At 43.9% G+C, this 15,601-nt stretch overlaps 1 protein-coding gene across 4 annotated transcripts in view; it reads right to left on the reverse strand.

Moving 5' to 3' along the window:
- Positions 1-15,601, reverse strand: part of AGAP1 (ArfGAP with GTPase domain, ankyrin repeat and PH domain 1) — a 680,164-nt gene that overhangs the window by 199,823 nt on the left and 464,740 nt on the right. The window lies entirely within an intron of this gene.

Consider the following 15,601-nt stretch of genomic DNA (forward strand, 5'->3'; position numbering starts at 1 on the left):
AGCACCATCACAGAAAACAGTGGTGACAGGGAACAGGTCACCTATTTAATGACATCTTGAGATTGACAAGTTATGGGAGGAGCGCTATGCCCTGTATTTGGAGCACAATAAACAGAGGTACCTTTGAAGCACACATCCCAATCTCTATCTTATCATATACATGGATAATGATTCATATAGGCATGTGAGCTCCAACAGGTAATCTTTTGGAAAAGCGAGGCTAGGTGCTGGTTAAGCATTCTTAGCTCATATTGGAGTAATGGTCTCAAGTTGCAGTGGGGGCGGTTTAGGTTGGATATTAGGAAAAACTTTTTTACTAGGAGGGTGGTGAAACACTGGAATGCGTTATCTAGGGAGGTGGTGGAATCTCCTTCCTTAGAAGTTTCAAGGTCAGGCTTGACAAAGCCCTGGCTGGGATGATTTAGTTGGGGACTGGTCCTGCTTTGAGCAGGGGGTTGGACTAGATGACCTTTTGAGGTCCCTTCCAACCCTGATATTCTATGATTCTATGATTGCAGCAGAGCTGTCTCATGACTGAAGAAGGTGCAAATGGCCGCAAGGTGCTTGTGGCCCAAAAGACAAAAGCACAGCCCACAATAATTATTGGTGGGATTTTGCCTCCCTAGGCAAGTATCACTCTCACCATTTTACAAACAAGGAAATTCAAAGAGCACAAGGTCAGTTTTGGCATGGCTCTGAAGAGAGTCCAGTGTTACCTACGTAGCTACAATGTTATTCAAAATTAATAAGCCAAAACCATATGCTGTGCTGTCGGCAACCACCTGTGGTTAGATGTTGATAAGACGTTTGACTGTGTGTGCGTGTGTTCCCTTTGTGTGTTGCCCTAGCCCCGCACAGACAGCTGGCATGGCAGACTTCGAGCAAACCGCCCAATGACTATAAGAGCAGTTAATGGATGCAGGAACCCAGCCAGGTTTATTGTCGACGAAGCACGGTACTAGTATCCCGCAGACTCTACCACACCACTAATATATGTATGCCTGTAACAATGGACCAGCTCAGTGACCGGTGGGACTTTCCATTCCTCTCTAGGCTAGACAAAGACATTTCCTCTGGGATAGATCTTTATACCCTGATGCAAACAAGTTACATACTGCCCCATGACACAGGGGTACTACCCCTCACCGTGTACATGTTGGTTTGATCAAAACATCTTTATTACATACTATAATCCTTACCTTATCTTTTAGGAGGGGTCAGGGGTCATTACTGTTATCCTTGGGGAATGTTTTTGTACCATCCTTGATATCGGGATGTTCTGGTACCACTTGATAACGGGATATGTTTGCATGAGTACTCTGTGACTAGCACTTCTTAGGAATGTGTATTTTTGCAATATCAGCCCTGTTCTTGCCAGATTTTGTGAGTAGGTTCTGCCTCATACCAGCCCTCTGATACTAGGGCTTATATCTCAGGCGTTCTTCCTACTACGCTGCCAGATGACACTCCACTCCCTAAAAAGCCCAAAATGGAACCTAGGATTCCAGATTCCCAAATTCTTCTGCTGTCTAGCAAACAGCTGTATAAGGCACAGGCAAAGCGTACGTAGCATTCCCCTCTAGTGGCCTCTTCTCATGGAAGACAATAGCCTATTATTGTTGTCATTTACTCCTTTAGATTGAGCAGTAGAAGTCTGTGATGTGCATATTATGGTCCTGGATTAAAAAGTGGATGGCCCATGTAGAGGGCACTATAGTTCTGTTTTTTTCAGTTTGCTTAAAAAACCCCAGGACAGTTCATACTAAAAATGTTAAAAGAATGTTAAGGTTGCAAAATCAAGCACTCAAGGGTCAGAAAACCCTGGAATTAAGGTGCAATCTTAATTCTGCCCTCTTGTGGAAATGTATTATGTTACAGGTTGATTTACATTATCATGTGTTTTACGGGATCCCTGCCCTATGTAGCGCACAAGAGAGACACTGAATAAGGCACACAATTGTTAAATATGAAGGTATGTTTTCTTGTGTTTAAGACACTGCATGGAACTGCTGGGTTCCAGTCGACTTCCTATGAGATGTTGCCCAAGACTATCATAATGCATAAGTGCAAAGAAGCGGAATCAAAGTTGGACAGGAATTATAAATGTCACATTTTCTAAATGGGTATTTCACTTTGCAACCTTTATGTTCTTTTAACACAGTTTTTTTTTTTTTTTTAAAGAAGTATGTAGTTTTGTCACATAAGAGTGAAAGCCAGCCAGGCGTGCATTTTTGGTATGAGGAGCTCTATCATGCACCAGAGACATTAGGTCTACAATGACAGAACACAAAAAACAAACAAACAAAAAAAAACCCACAGAGAACTGCTCCTCTTAGGAAATGGTAAACTCTGAAGCAATAAACGAACACATACTAATATCAAACACAGGAAAATGCAACAGTTCCTTGCCTGTATAAAATGGGGGGATTAAATAAGGCCAAAGGGAGTGCAGACCTCTCCACTTTCTCAGAGGGCTGCCTATGTTTCTCTGTTAAAACCATAGATAATATTCAAATTCAGTGTAGCTAATGGCTTCTCAAAATTTTAACAGGAACCTAGTTCCCAAATATACTTTTGACAAGAATTCATTCCCAGGCTGGACTGTGTAATTACTATTGATTCCAAAAAAATTGGGGAAAATATAATTATTTTCTGTCTAACTTCTTAGCCGTAGTCTCTCCCTCCAAGAAATGCAGTTTAAATATTACTGTAATGGTTAAATACCATTGTGATAAGTGTCTTAGAAATACCCAAGAGTCAAAATAGCATCTGCTGATCCTTCCTGAGCGCATGGAATAGACTCACCCGATCTGGGAACAATACCAGGTGACATCACTAAGCTAACTACACTCAACTTGAAGGCAACTGCATTATAATCTTTATACAAAACCCCTGCTTTTCTGTGAAAGCACCATGAACACAATGAGGGTCAAATTACAAATGTTTTCAGTTGTGAGACAATTATTTTGCACTTTTCTACAGCAGGCCATGAAATTTCCCCTTTCATTGCCACCTCAGAAAAAGATTTTCACTGGCTAATTCACATAATGTCTCTCCAATTCTTATCAGCTATGCACTATCACTGCTTTTCAGTAACTTTTTCCAATGCAAAAACAGAAGTGTTTCCAATCTGTCATTACTGTATTGTACAAAGTGTTCAAATCTCCCCACCACTACTAGTTTTTCAATAGGTCCTCAAATGTGAAATACACTGCATATAGGTTTCCTGTACTTCAAAACATATTTATGTGCATTTTCTCTTCGCAGTCACTTCATACTCATGTGCAAGATGTTATAGTGAGAAAGCTTTTGAAAAAAATATTTTCAGCACAACCAAAACACACATTCAATTGTGTAATTTAAATATGTACTGATTTCGGAACCTTATCTGCTGTGCATGGGAGTTGAACTGCATCTGTCTATATTTCCTCTCTAGTTGAATTGAAGCTGTGATCCTCTATCTGTGTGAAGAATGTTTCCAGCATCCTTCACCATTATGAGGGTCAGAAGAGCAAACCTATTTATAGATTGCGATGTAATCTTCTAAAATACTAACATTTCCATAGTATTCTTTAAAGCCATCGCTTGTTATATACCCCCTCAATTTTATTGAATTGAATGCTAAAATATGTTGAGAATGGAACTCTGCTATACATTTCACAGTCAGTAAAACCAGCCCAAGCAGGTGCCTTTTTTTTAACTTGTTTTTAATATTATCTTGTTTTTATTCAATAAGAGGTTACTCACTGATGTTCTTCGAGATGAGTGTCCCTGTGGGTGCTCCACTGTAGGTGTCGGTGTGTCCCTGCGCCGTTGTTCGGAGATTTTTACAGCAGTACCCGCATCAGCTGCGCATGCGTGGAGCCTGCCTCATGTACCAGTCTTGTCTTAATAGTGCACATGCGTGGCCAAACTCCTCAGTTACTTCTCTACAATGGAGGCTGTCCCAGCTCCGAAATAGATGGGGTGGGGGGGGAGGGGAGTGCAGCACCCACAGGGACACTCATCTCGAAGAACATCAGTTAGTGCTCAGGTGAGTATCCTCCTCCTCTTCTTCTTCGAGAGGTGTCCCTGTGGGTGCTCCACTGTAGGTGCCTGAAAAGCAGTCTCTCTCAAGGAGGTAGGGACTTTGGATCTGGAAGGAATACAGTCGATAAAACAGCTCTGCCCACGTGTATCGGTGATGGTCCCTGTGTAAGAGCATAATGTTTTGCAAATGTATTTTCAAAAGCTCAAATGGCAGCTCTGGAAATGTCCTTAAAGGGGGACGTTAAGTAGAAAGGCCACTGAGGCCACCATGGATCTGGTGGAGTGAGTCCTGATAAAGGTAGGAGGAGTCATGTTCTGTAGTTGATCAGACAAATGCAACTCGAGATCCAGTTAGAAAGTCTGTGGTTAGAGATAAATGAGCCCTTAGAGCGTTCTGCAATGGGGATGCATAGCTTGTTGGAACGCCTAAAGGTTTTAGTCCTGTCGAAGCAGAAGGACAAAGCTCTGCGCATGTCCAAAGTGTGCATCGTAGATTCAAAGGAATTTGCATGTGGTTTTGGAAAAGGTAGGAAGATGGATAGGCTCACTGACATGGAAAGATGAGTGCACCTTCGGAGAATTTCAGAGAGTAAGCGTAGGGTGACTTTGTCCTTAAAAAAATATGGTGTATAGAGGATCTGCCATGAGTGCTGCAATTTCTCCTGTGCGTCTCACAGAGGCAATTGCTACCAGAAATGCTGTTTTCATAGAGAGAGTAGGAGGGAACATGTAGCTAATGGTTCAAATGGTTTTGGTTAGGCATGTTAAGACTTGGGGAGGTCCCAAAATGGATTAGGCAGTTTGACGTCTGGGTATAGGGTTTGGGGTCCCTTAAGGAATTGCTTAGTAATGGGATAAGCAAAGATAGGACTATCATCGATGGCATCATAGAACATTGTAATTGCAGTCAAGTGGAGTTTGATGGGATTCAGGGAGAGTCCAGAGAATTTAATCTCTAAACAGATAGTCAAGGATTAGTGGGAAAGGCATGGAAAAAAGGAGCGGTGTTTGTGACAATCTACCAGTGTGTAAATCTTGTCCAGTTATGAAGGCAGGTGGTGCATGTAGAATTTGTTGTGCTACAAAGCAGTACATTTTGAATCTGCTCCGAGCCAGTTCAGAACCATGAAGGAACCAAACCCTGATATTCTATGATTCTATGAAACCTTGAGGTGTAACATGGTCAAACTGGGGTGGAGTAGTAGACCTTGTTGTTGGGACAAGATATTCGGGTGGAGGGTAGTGGGATGGGTGCGGAAAGCGACATCTTGGTAAGGAAGGGGTATCATACCTGTCTGGGCCATGTGGGGCTATCATTATGACCCTGGCTTGGTGTGTTCGTATTTTTATCAATAATTTGTATATGAGTGGTATCGGGAAATGCATACATTAGGTCGGTGTTCCATGGGAACATGAACACATCCCCCGGTGAGTGTTTGCCTAGTCCCGCTCTGGAACAAAATCTTGGGCATTTTTTGTTTGCTGCAGTTGTGAAAACGTCTGTGGTTGGGTATCCCCATGTGTGGAATATGTCTAGTACTATATCCTTGTTTAGTTCCCATTCGTGGTCTATGGGAAATCTTCTGCTGAAGTCATCGCAGTGGTATTGAGAGAGCCAGGTAAGTATGCAGCCGATATTGAGACATTGTGTCTGAGACACCAGTTCCATCCTTTCATTGCTTCTGTTCAAAGGGGATGAGATTGCGCCCTCACCCCCCCTTACCTGTTTACATAGAACATGCAGGCAATGTTGTCGGTCATTGTCCTGACATGTTGGTTTTGTATGAAAGGGAGAAATTGGAGGCAGGCATTGCGTATCACTCAGAGTTCTAGACGCTGATGTGAAGGGACGTCTCAGCAGGAGACAGAAGACCCTGAGTAGTGTACTGGGGCATGTGTACTCCCTATCCCGTAAGGGATGCGTCTGTAGTTATGACAACAGATGGGATGTCCGTAGAAATGGGACCCTGGAGCAAAGGTTGTGAGACAATGTCCACCAGTGGAGGGAGTCCTAGACTCTGGGAGGTATGTATAAAAGTTTGTTCAGACCATGGACATTCGGTCTGTAGACCGTGGAATACAGCTTTGGAAACACCTCATGAAGAGGTGAGTGTTCCTGACTGCAAAAGTGCAAGAGGCCATGTGGCCTCGGAGTTGTAGGCAAGCTCGTGCAGCCACTTGTGGACTGTTGCACAGCTTGGGAACGAAAAGGTTGATGATGTTAAAAAGGTGGAGTGAGAGAGAGGCTATTCTTTTGCGTGAGTCGAAATGTGCTCCTATGAACTCCAGTTGTTGGGTGGGAGTGAGTGAAGATTTTCTTTGTTCATTTGCAGGCCAAGTGCATGGAAACATTGGACTGTCCGTTGTGTGGACTGAATGGTTTCTTGGAAGGTCCTGGCTTTGAAAAGTCAGTTGTTGAGGTAAGTAAAATTATGATTCTCTGCCTTCTGAGATGAGCTCTTATGACTGCGAGGAGTTTGGAAAAGACACGAGGCACAGACGAGAGGCCGAAAGGTATGACCCTGTACTGGGAGTGCTGTGAGCCCAGAAAGAAGCGAATAAAACATCTGTGGGCAGGATGTATGGTCACAGGAACATAAGCATCCTGCAGGCTGAGGCCTGAAAACCCAATCTCCCTGCTCCAGTGCTGGAATTATGGTTGCAAGAGTCACCATTTTGTATTTTTTCTTTTTAATTTTATTTAACTAATTTATTGAGGCATCTGAGGTCGAGAATGGGTCGCCATCCCCCAGTTTTCTTTTGTGTTAAAAAGTAATGGTAGTAGTACCCTTTTCCTCTGTGTTGTCAGGCACTGGTTTTTCTGCTCCTAATTGGAGGAGGTGATGCACCTCTTGGTGGAACAGTTGTTTGTGAGAGGAGTCCCTGAAAAGGGACGGGGGCAGGGGGGTGGGGAAGAATAAACACTGAAGTAGGGATGACGTTTTCTATACCCTCAGTCACATCTTCACATTTGCTTATTAGTGGGAGGGGGTTGACATAGAGCCGATGGATTGGTGCGGTGACGTTGGTATCTTGATCACTGACATTGTTCATATGGTCTATGACTTTGTTGAGTATACACTGGGTAGCGTGGATGTTGATAAGGTTGGTATCTATATTGTCTCCTCCTATTTGCAGGGGTTTGGATACTGAGAGACCATACTGTCGCTCTCAAGTCCTTCGTGGAGTGAAGCACATCGTTGGTGTTACTGGCAAATAGTTTTTTCACCATCAAAAGGGAGATCTTTGATGGTATTCTGAACCTCGCAAGGAAAAGTAGACGATGAAAGCCAGGAAGCTGGACGCATCACGACTGCTGTAGCAGTGGACCTCGCAGCTGTGTTAGCAACATCAAGCACAGCTTGTAGTGCGGTATGGGAGACGATTTGTCTGTCAGAGACTATGGCTTTAAACTGATTTTTTTTGCCCTCTGGAATGTCATCAATAAAGCCCATGAGTTTCTCATCATTTCTGTGGTCATATTTTGCCAGAGCGGCCGCAAAATTAGATATCCGGAATTGTAATGTGGACAAAGCATATATTTTATGACCAAGCAGGTCCAGCCTTTTACGTTCTTTATCAGCTGGGGTAGACCTGGGAACTGGGGTTCATTCTTTTGGTTAGCTACCTCTACTACCAATGAGTTTGGCGCTAGGTGAGTAAAAGGAACTCAGACCTTTTGGAAGGAATAAAATATTTCCGGTCAGCTCGCTTACAGGTAGGTGTACTAGTAGCTGGTGTCTGCCATATGGTTTTGGCAGGATTCATAATGGCTGGATTTATAGGTAAGGTAATCTTGGATGTGGAGGAAGGTTGCAGGATGTCAGTCAACTCATGTTGGTTTTCAGAAACTTCCTCCAGATTAATCCTCAACTCATTGGCAACTCTTTTGAAGAGGTCTTGAAATTTTAAGAAGTCATCCAACAGTGTTGGTGGGGGAGGCAGTATAGCCTCATCCTGTGTGGATACGGGCTCCATAAGGGTTGGGGAGGCATGTGTAGTGTGTTCATCGAAGTGTGGAGTAACAGCTTGTTGTTGTGTCTCATTTGTAGCCGTATGCAATGGTGGTGGCGGCGAGGTGGCATTGCTCCTATTTTTGGCATCTTGGTGATCATAGTGGAATCGCTTATATGGTGCCCATGGACTCCAGTATTGCCACTCACTGGGGAAGGGCATAGGTGGTACCATCCACGGGTTTGTATACCAGGGAGGGAGGTCTTTGATGAGCGAAGACCTAGATTTTCTGTGACCTGTGCTGATTTGGGTCTGTGACTGGGAGAACTGGTATGGTGAAAAGTCTCCCTGCACTATGGCTTCCTCATCAGTAGAAAAGTGAGATACAGGTGTAGACAGGTGTCTGGACCACATGCGAATGTCCGGAGAAAAACAGGTGTCAAGTAGAGGTGACTGTAGGTTAGGTGACACCTGTAGGTCTGGTGAATGAATGAACTGCAGTGCCGGAGAGCCTGTGTGAGATAAACCCTCCGCTAGGAGTGCCTGTGGCACAGGAGGGTTGATCGCCACCGACATTCTCTGCACCGTAGCGCTCAATGCATGCACTGAGGTCGGTGGTGCCGGGGAGGTAAGCGCAGCCCGCGTCTCTTCCGGCAAGGTAATCTGTGCTGGCACCGTGTCCACTGCGGTGCCAGATGGTGCCATGAGAGAGGCAGGCAACTGGAAGCCTGAAGCCTCGGCACAGGGAGCTTGCGCTGTCACCGCAGCCACAGGCAGGAATTACCATGATGCCGGGGGAACCGGCACATCAAGGTGCTGAGCCTGGGGAAGGTCTGCATAGAAGAAATAGACCTGCTCAGCCATCTTTTTGCTTGCAATGTTTCCCTTCTGGGTGAGGGAGGCAGTTGTTTTCTCTTTTTGTCCTTTTTGGAGGCGGGAGGGCTGCAGTTCACTGAGGAGCCCGTACCTGGGTTAGAAGCAGGTCCGAGTGACTTCTGCCCAAGAATCATTTTCAGGCGGAGTTCTCTGTCTTTACCTGCCAGGGATTTTAATTTGGAACAATGGGCACATTTTTGAGGAATGAGGGACTCCCCCAGGCATTTTATACACTGAGAGTGACCATCCAAGATAGCGATGGCGTCCCTGCACGTAGTGCACCGCTTAAATCCTGGGGAGCCAGGCATATTAGCATCAGCTGGACGCTGAGAGGAACAAGCAGGAATGAATTTTTTTTTTAAAGGGATGAACTTATCTAGTAACTAGAGTGCTAAACTAACCGGAAAAAAGGATGTAGAATGGGTAAAAGAAAAAGTTTTAACGAGTCTGCTCTAGGTCCGACTCGGGCCGGGGACGGTAGAGAAGGAACTGAGGAGTTCAGCCACGCATGCACACAATTAAGACAAGTCTGGTATGTGAGGCAGGCTCTGTTCATGGCAGCCAATACGCATACTGCTGTAAAAATCTCTGAACAATGGTGTGGGGCGCACCGACATCTACAGTGGAGCACCCACAGGGACACTCATCTCGAAGAAGAATTGTGGCTGAGACCAAGCAAGAGACGGTTGATTTTAAAGCTCTGAAACCATAATTTTTCCCCATGGAACAAATAAATAAATTGTCTTTCCCTGACAAACTTTGTTCTGTCCAGGTAATGTAATAGCCTGACAGACATACTGGTGATGCCGCTTACTTCCCTAAGAATCAGAAGGACTGAAAAGGAGGTGTGATGTCTGGATTTAAAAATGGTAAAAAGAAACAACTGAGTAAAACTTGAGACAATTAAAAACTTTTAAGTCAATCGGTGGTTCAAAGAGTAGTTCATCTTCCAGCTGGCTACAGGAGTATGACTACAGGATACAGTTTTACGACTACCTTGGAGAACCTGGCAATGTTAGAATAAGGAGCTTGAGATGCTTTCCTCCGTATATAAATCGAAGGTGACTAATGTAGTCAGATGCATCTATAAGAGAGGTGCTGAAGGTCAGACCTTCAACAAATCATCAGAAAGAAAACGAAGGCAAGTTTTGACTGCTGTTGATTTTGGACAGATTTTTGCATTCCAGTGTTTGAAATGTGTTAGACATGGCACTTGGCCTTGGATGTAGAGTCTAGACTGTAGGAAGACATCAGCTAACTGTTTAGCATACCCAGAGTCTTCAAAAGATTTGTCCTCTTAAGTTCCAGCCCATCAGTTTGAACCTGACAGGGTACTGGCAACATTGGGTCCTGTAGTCTCTGGAGAGAGGTTACTTCCATGGACAAGAGGCTGATATTTACACCTGTCAAGAGAATCCAAGCCTGTGGACCTATTAGGATGACACCAGTCCCATCACTCCCCTTCTATACACATCCTGAGACAGTTTGCGCTCATTCACCTTTCATTACCTGGTGCCAACTCCTTGGAATCCCCATCATCTTTCCTGGACGCTCAAATAGACACTTGTGGATGTTCAGAAGGTCTCTTTTGTGAATCTGATGATTCAAGAACCTTAAAACAAAAGCTTCAAAAAGCCCCCAGAAGCAGTCAGATTTATAGAGCTGAAAAAAAAGTCTCTCTAAAGAAAGAGAAGTCCCTCTGGAGGATTTTTTGCTCTTGGTTTCACAGTTTTAGCCAGATTCTTCTCTCTTGGACCAAGCTGAGCTTAAAAAGTAAGAAAGAGTCCTCTGATGGAAGACTCTTGTAGCTCCTCACTCTTCAACTATGGAAATTATATCACCCTTGATAGGCATTAGGATGCAGCAACCCTCTCAACACTTGATACCATCTTTGTTCTCTCAATAGAATCCTACAGAAGGCATTCTTGGGCACAGAGTCAGATGGATAACAAATTATGTACTTCCCACTTTTGGGAAGTTCTGTTGACAGAGATCCCTACCATGCCATGACTAAGGGATCGTGGATCAGACAGCCAAAAAATAACATATTTGGGTCTGAACTTAAGGCTGTCTACAGAGCTGTGCTATCCTTTAAAATACACCATCTTCTTTGCTCTGTTATCATACAAACTGACAATTCTGCAATCAGTCTATATTAAAAAAAATCAGGGATCCACATGAAGCAGTTCCCTAGCCAAGGAAATCAAAGAGTTGCTCATCTAAGACACACACAGGCTAAAGAATGGCTGCATGAATTGAGTGATGGAAACCACTATGGGGCATAGCCTTCAAAGCAGGACAGGAGAAGAAGTGAGGGTGGTCTGATCATTTGGTTCCCTTTCATTCCTCACTATACCCAACTCACTCAGTTTTGCTAGATGCGGGAGAGACTTCAGCCACTCAATATTAATAGCTGTCCTAGTAAGCCATGAAGAGGGCTCTAGCAATGATGGCAACCGCCATACCTGGGTGCCAGCCCTGGTAGAAAGACAAGGTTTGTGGTGCAAAACCACCTTAAGGATCCTCTGAATGTTGGGAAGTCTGCCCTAGGAGAGGTAGGTCTTGTTTAACTACCCACCCTGACATTCAGAGAATATGGCTGGTAGCATGAGAAAGAGAATCTCCCCCATTTCAGACTCTCACTACAGTTTGCTTTCTCCCTGCCTTTCTATCTGCTCTGCCCATGGAATGGACAGTTCAAGTTCTTCTGGACGGAAGGCAGAAGCATTCCTAAGTGCTGGGCAAGCAACTCCTGAAAGGGGGCAGTGTTGGAGCCAAACTTTCAGTACTAGAGCAATCCATCCACCTACCTTGTGGGAAGTGAGAAGCAGCTTGTTAGTTCCAGGTCATGGGAATCTCATGGAGAAAGTTGAAAACATATTGCTAGAGGTTTGTAACCTTTGTTGAGATGATACTCCCCTCGACTGTCTTGTGAGAATAGCACCGGTGAATGGTAGGAGGACAGAGCTTCTAAATCCCAACAAAGGATGACATAGGAGTAAGAACCTTGACCTACAGATCTTGGCTCTCTAGAGCAGCGCTGTTGGTTCTGTCATGCTGCTGACTGGCTTACCAGTCTAACTATAATATCCCCACTCTACTCACCCACGCCCAAGTCTGTTAAAGTCTCAGGGCAGCAGTGAAAGGGCACTAGAAATTCTGCTGCCCTGAGACAGGAATAAGCTGTGTTGAGGAATTGTTCCCTCAGCTCCACTCTCTATTTGGCACTGAATTGTAGTCTGGCCCTGATCTGCTCTGGTGAGTGAAGTTAAGCACAGAACTAGTATTGCAACTATACACCAAGTTGGACAATGGGAAAGATGCTGTATGCACCTGCACCTCCTAGCGTGACCCTTCCCACAATCCTATTAATAAGGGTTTGCTGCAGTTTGGCTCCCCTCCTACATCACACGCTGGAGGACAGCATATGCTTCATAGGGATTGATGTCCAAACAGAATGACCTGAATATATACCTCACTCCGATTGGTTGAAGAAGATGCCAAAAGGGTAGAACTGCCTCTCAAAGACACTCACATCAGGACTATAAAGCGTCTTTTGCCTACTAAGTTATGTCACCAATTCATACATTTAAAAAAAATGTAAAATACTTTAAGGATTTATTTCTATTTTTTAAAATGTAAATAGCAATAATCCATCAACCCGCTTCAAATGCGAGTGAAAAGGTCACAAATATCAAAGTTGATTGCTAACTCGGTAATAAAGGGGAAAAACCATCCCAGTGATCAGCAGTGTTTTGATAAATTGGCCATGTGGTTGACTAAGGAAAGAGGTGTCTAATCAGCAACGTTTTTTTTTTTTAGTACATCAGATGCAGCAAGCCTGCCAAACCACCAATGGGGCCACTGGACGACTGAGATGCTAAAGAAACACTCAAGGAAGACCAGGCCGTTGTGGAGAAGCTAAATTAATTCTTTCCATCAAGTCTTCACAGCAGATGATATGAGGGAGATTTCCACACCTGAGCCATTCTTTTTAGATGACAAATTTAAGGTGTCAATAGAGGAGATTTTGGAACAAATTGATAAATTAAACAGAACTAAGTCACCAGGATCAGATGGCATTCAGCCAAGAATTGTGAAGGAACTCAAATATGAAATTGCAGAACTACTAACTATGATATGTAAGCTACTGCTTAAATCAGCCTATGTACCAGATGACTGGTGTATAGCTAATGTAATGCTGATTTTTTAAAAAGGTCCCAGAAACAATCCTGGCAATTACAGGCTGGCAAGCCTAACTTCAATATCAGCCAACTGGTTGAAACTATAGAAAAGAAGAGAATTATAAGACATCTAGAAGAATATGATTTGTTGGGGAAGGGTAATCATGATTCATCAATTTATTACAATTCTCAGAGTGTCAACAACCATGTGGACAAGGGGGATTCCCTGGATATACCATACTTGGACTTTCAGAAAGCCTTTGACTCCATGCTCTGGAAGTCCCTAAGCCTCTGACTGCCAGATGCTGGGACTGGTCAACAGGGGATGGATCACTCAAAAATTTCCCTGTTCTGTTCATCCCCTCTGAAGCATCTGGCACTGGCCACTGTCAGAGACAGGATACTGGGCCAGACAGACCATTGGTCTGATCCAGTATGGCCGCTCTCATGTTCTTAAGGTCCCTCACCCAAAGGCTCTTAAGCAAAGTAAGTAGTCCCGGGTAAGAGGGAAGCTCCTCATGGAACAGTAACTGGTTAAAAGACAGGAAACAAAGGGTAGGAAAAAATGGTCAGTTTTCACAGTGGAAAAGTTAAAATAGCAGGGTCCCTCAAGGATCTGTTCTGGTATCAGTACTGTTCAACATATTAATAAAGGATCTGGAAAAATGGATAAAGAGTGAGGTGGCAAAGTTTGGAGATGATACAAAATTACTCAAGATAGCAAAGTCCAAATCAGACTCCAAAGAGTTACAAAGGGATCTCTCAAAACTGGATGACTGGGCAACAAAATGGAAGATGAAATTCCGTGCTGATAAATTCAAAGTAATGCATACTGGAAAACATAATCCCAACTATAAATACAGAATTATGGGGTCTAAATTATCTGTTACCACTAAAAAAAAAAAAATATCTTGGACCATTGTTGAAAGTTCTCTGAAAACATTCTCTCAATGTGCAGGGCCAGTCAAAAAAGCTAACAGAACGCAAGGAACTATCAGGAAAGGGATAGATAGATAGAAAATATCATAATGCCACTACATAAATACATGGTATGCCCACATCCTGAATACTGCGTACAGATGTGGGTGCCCTATCTCAAAAAAGATATATTGGAAAAGGTTCAGAAAAGGGCAACAAAAATGATTAGGGGTATGGAACAGCTTCTGTATGAGGAGAGATTAATAAGACTCGGACTTTTCAGCTTGGAAAAGAGATGACTAAGGGGGGATATGATAGAGGTCTATAAAATCATGACTGGTGTGGAGACAGTAAATAAGGAAGTGGTATTTACTCCTTCTCATAACACAAGAACTAGCGATTACCAAATGAAATTAATAGGCAAAACACACAAAAGGAAGTATTTCTTCACACAGCCCACAGTAAACCAGTGGAACTCTCTGGCAGAGGATGTTGTGAAGGCCAATTGCCTGTTAGGTTCACTCCCTCAGGGGCACCCGGCATTGGCCACTGTCAGCAGACAGGATACTGGGTTGGATGGACCTTTGGTCTGACCCAGTATGGCCATTCTTATGTTCTTATGACTATAACAGGGTTCAAAAAAGAGCTAGATAAGTTCATGGAGGATAGGTCCATCAATGGCTATTAGCCAGGATGGGCAGGCATGGTGTCTCTAGCCTCTGTTTGCCGGAAGCTGGGAATGGGCGACAGGGGATGGATCACTTGATGATGACCTGTTCTGTTCATTCCCTCTGGGGCACCTGGCATTGCCCACTGTCGGAAGACAGGATACTGGGTTAGACGGACCTTTGGTTCCTATGTTCTTATGTAATACTGTGTGCAGTTCTGGTTGCCCCATCTCCAAAAAGATATATTAGAATTGGAAAAAAGTACACAGAAGAGCAAAAAAAAAAATTATTAGGGGTATGGAACAACTTCCATATGAGGACAGATTAAAAAGACTGGGACTGGTTCATCTTAGAAAAGAGATTATGAAGGGGGGATACGACTGAGGTTTATAAAATCAGGAATGGTTACGAGAACACGTATAGGGAAGTTTTATTTATCCCTCCACATAACGCAAAAACCATGGGTCACCCAAATGAAGTCAATAGAGAGCAGGTTTAAAACAAACATAAGGAAGTACTTCTTCACACAACGTACAGTCCATCTGGGGCACTCGTTGCTGGAGATGTTATGAAGACCTAAACTATAGCTGGGTTCAAAAAAGAATTAGATAAGTTCATGGAGGACAGGCCCACCCAGGGCTACTAGTGAAGATGGTCAGGGACACAGTCCCATGCTAGGGAGGTGGTGGAATCTCCTTCCCTAGAAGTTTTTAAGGTCAGGCTTGACAAAGCCCTGGCTGGGATGATTTAGTCGGGGATCGGTCCTGCTTTGAGCAGGGGGTTGGACTAGATGACCTCCTGAGGTCCCTTCCAACCCATATATTCTATGATTCTGTGCTCTGGGTGCTCCTAAATGTCCCACTGCCTGAAGGTGAATCTGGACGACAGGGGATGGATCACTCAAAAATTGCCCTGTTCTATCCCTTTCCTCTGAAGCATCTGGCACTGTCCACTGTCAGAAGACAGGATATT

Source organism: Lepidochelys olivacea (assembly GCF_965140295.1).
Source record: "Lepidochelys olivacea isolate rLepOli2 genome assembly, chromosome: 11".
NCBI classification, from domain to species: Eukaryota; Metazoa; Chordata; order Testudines; family Cheloniidae; genus Lepidochelys; species Lepidochelys olivacea.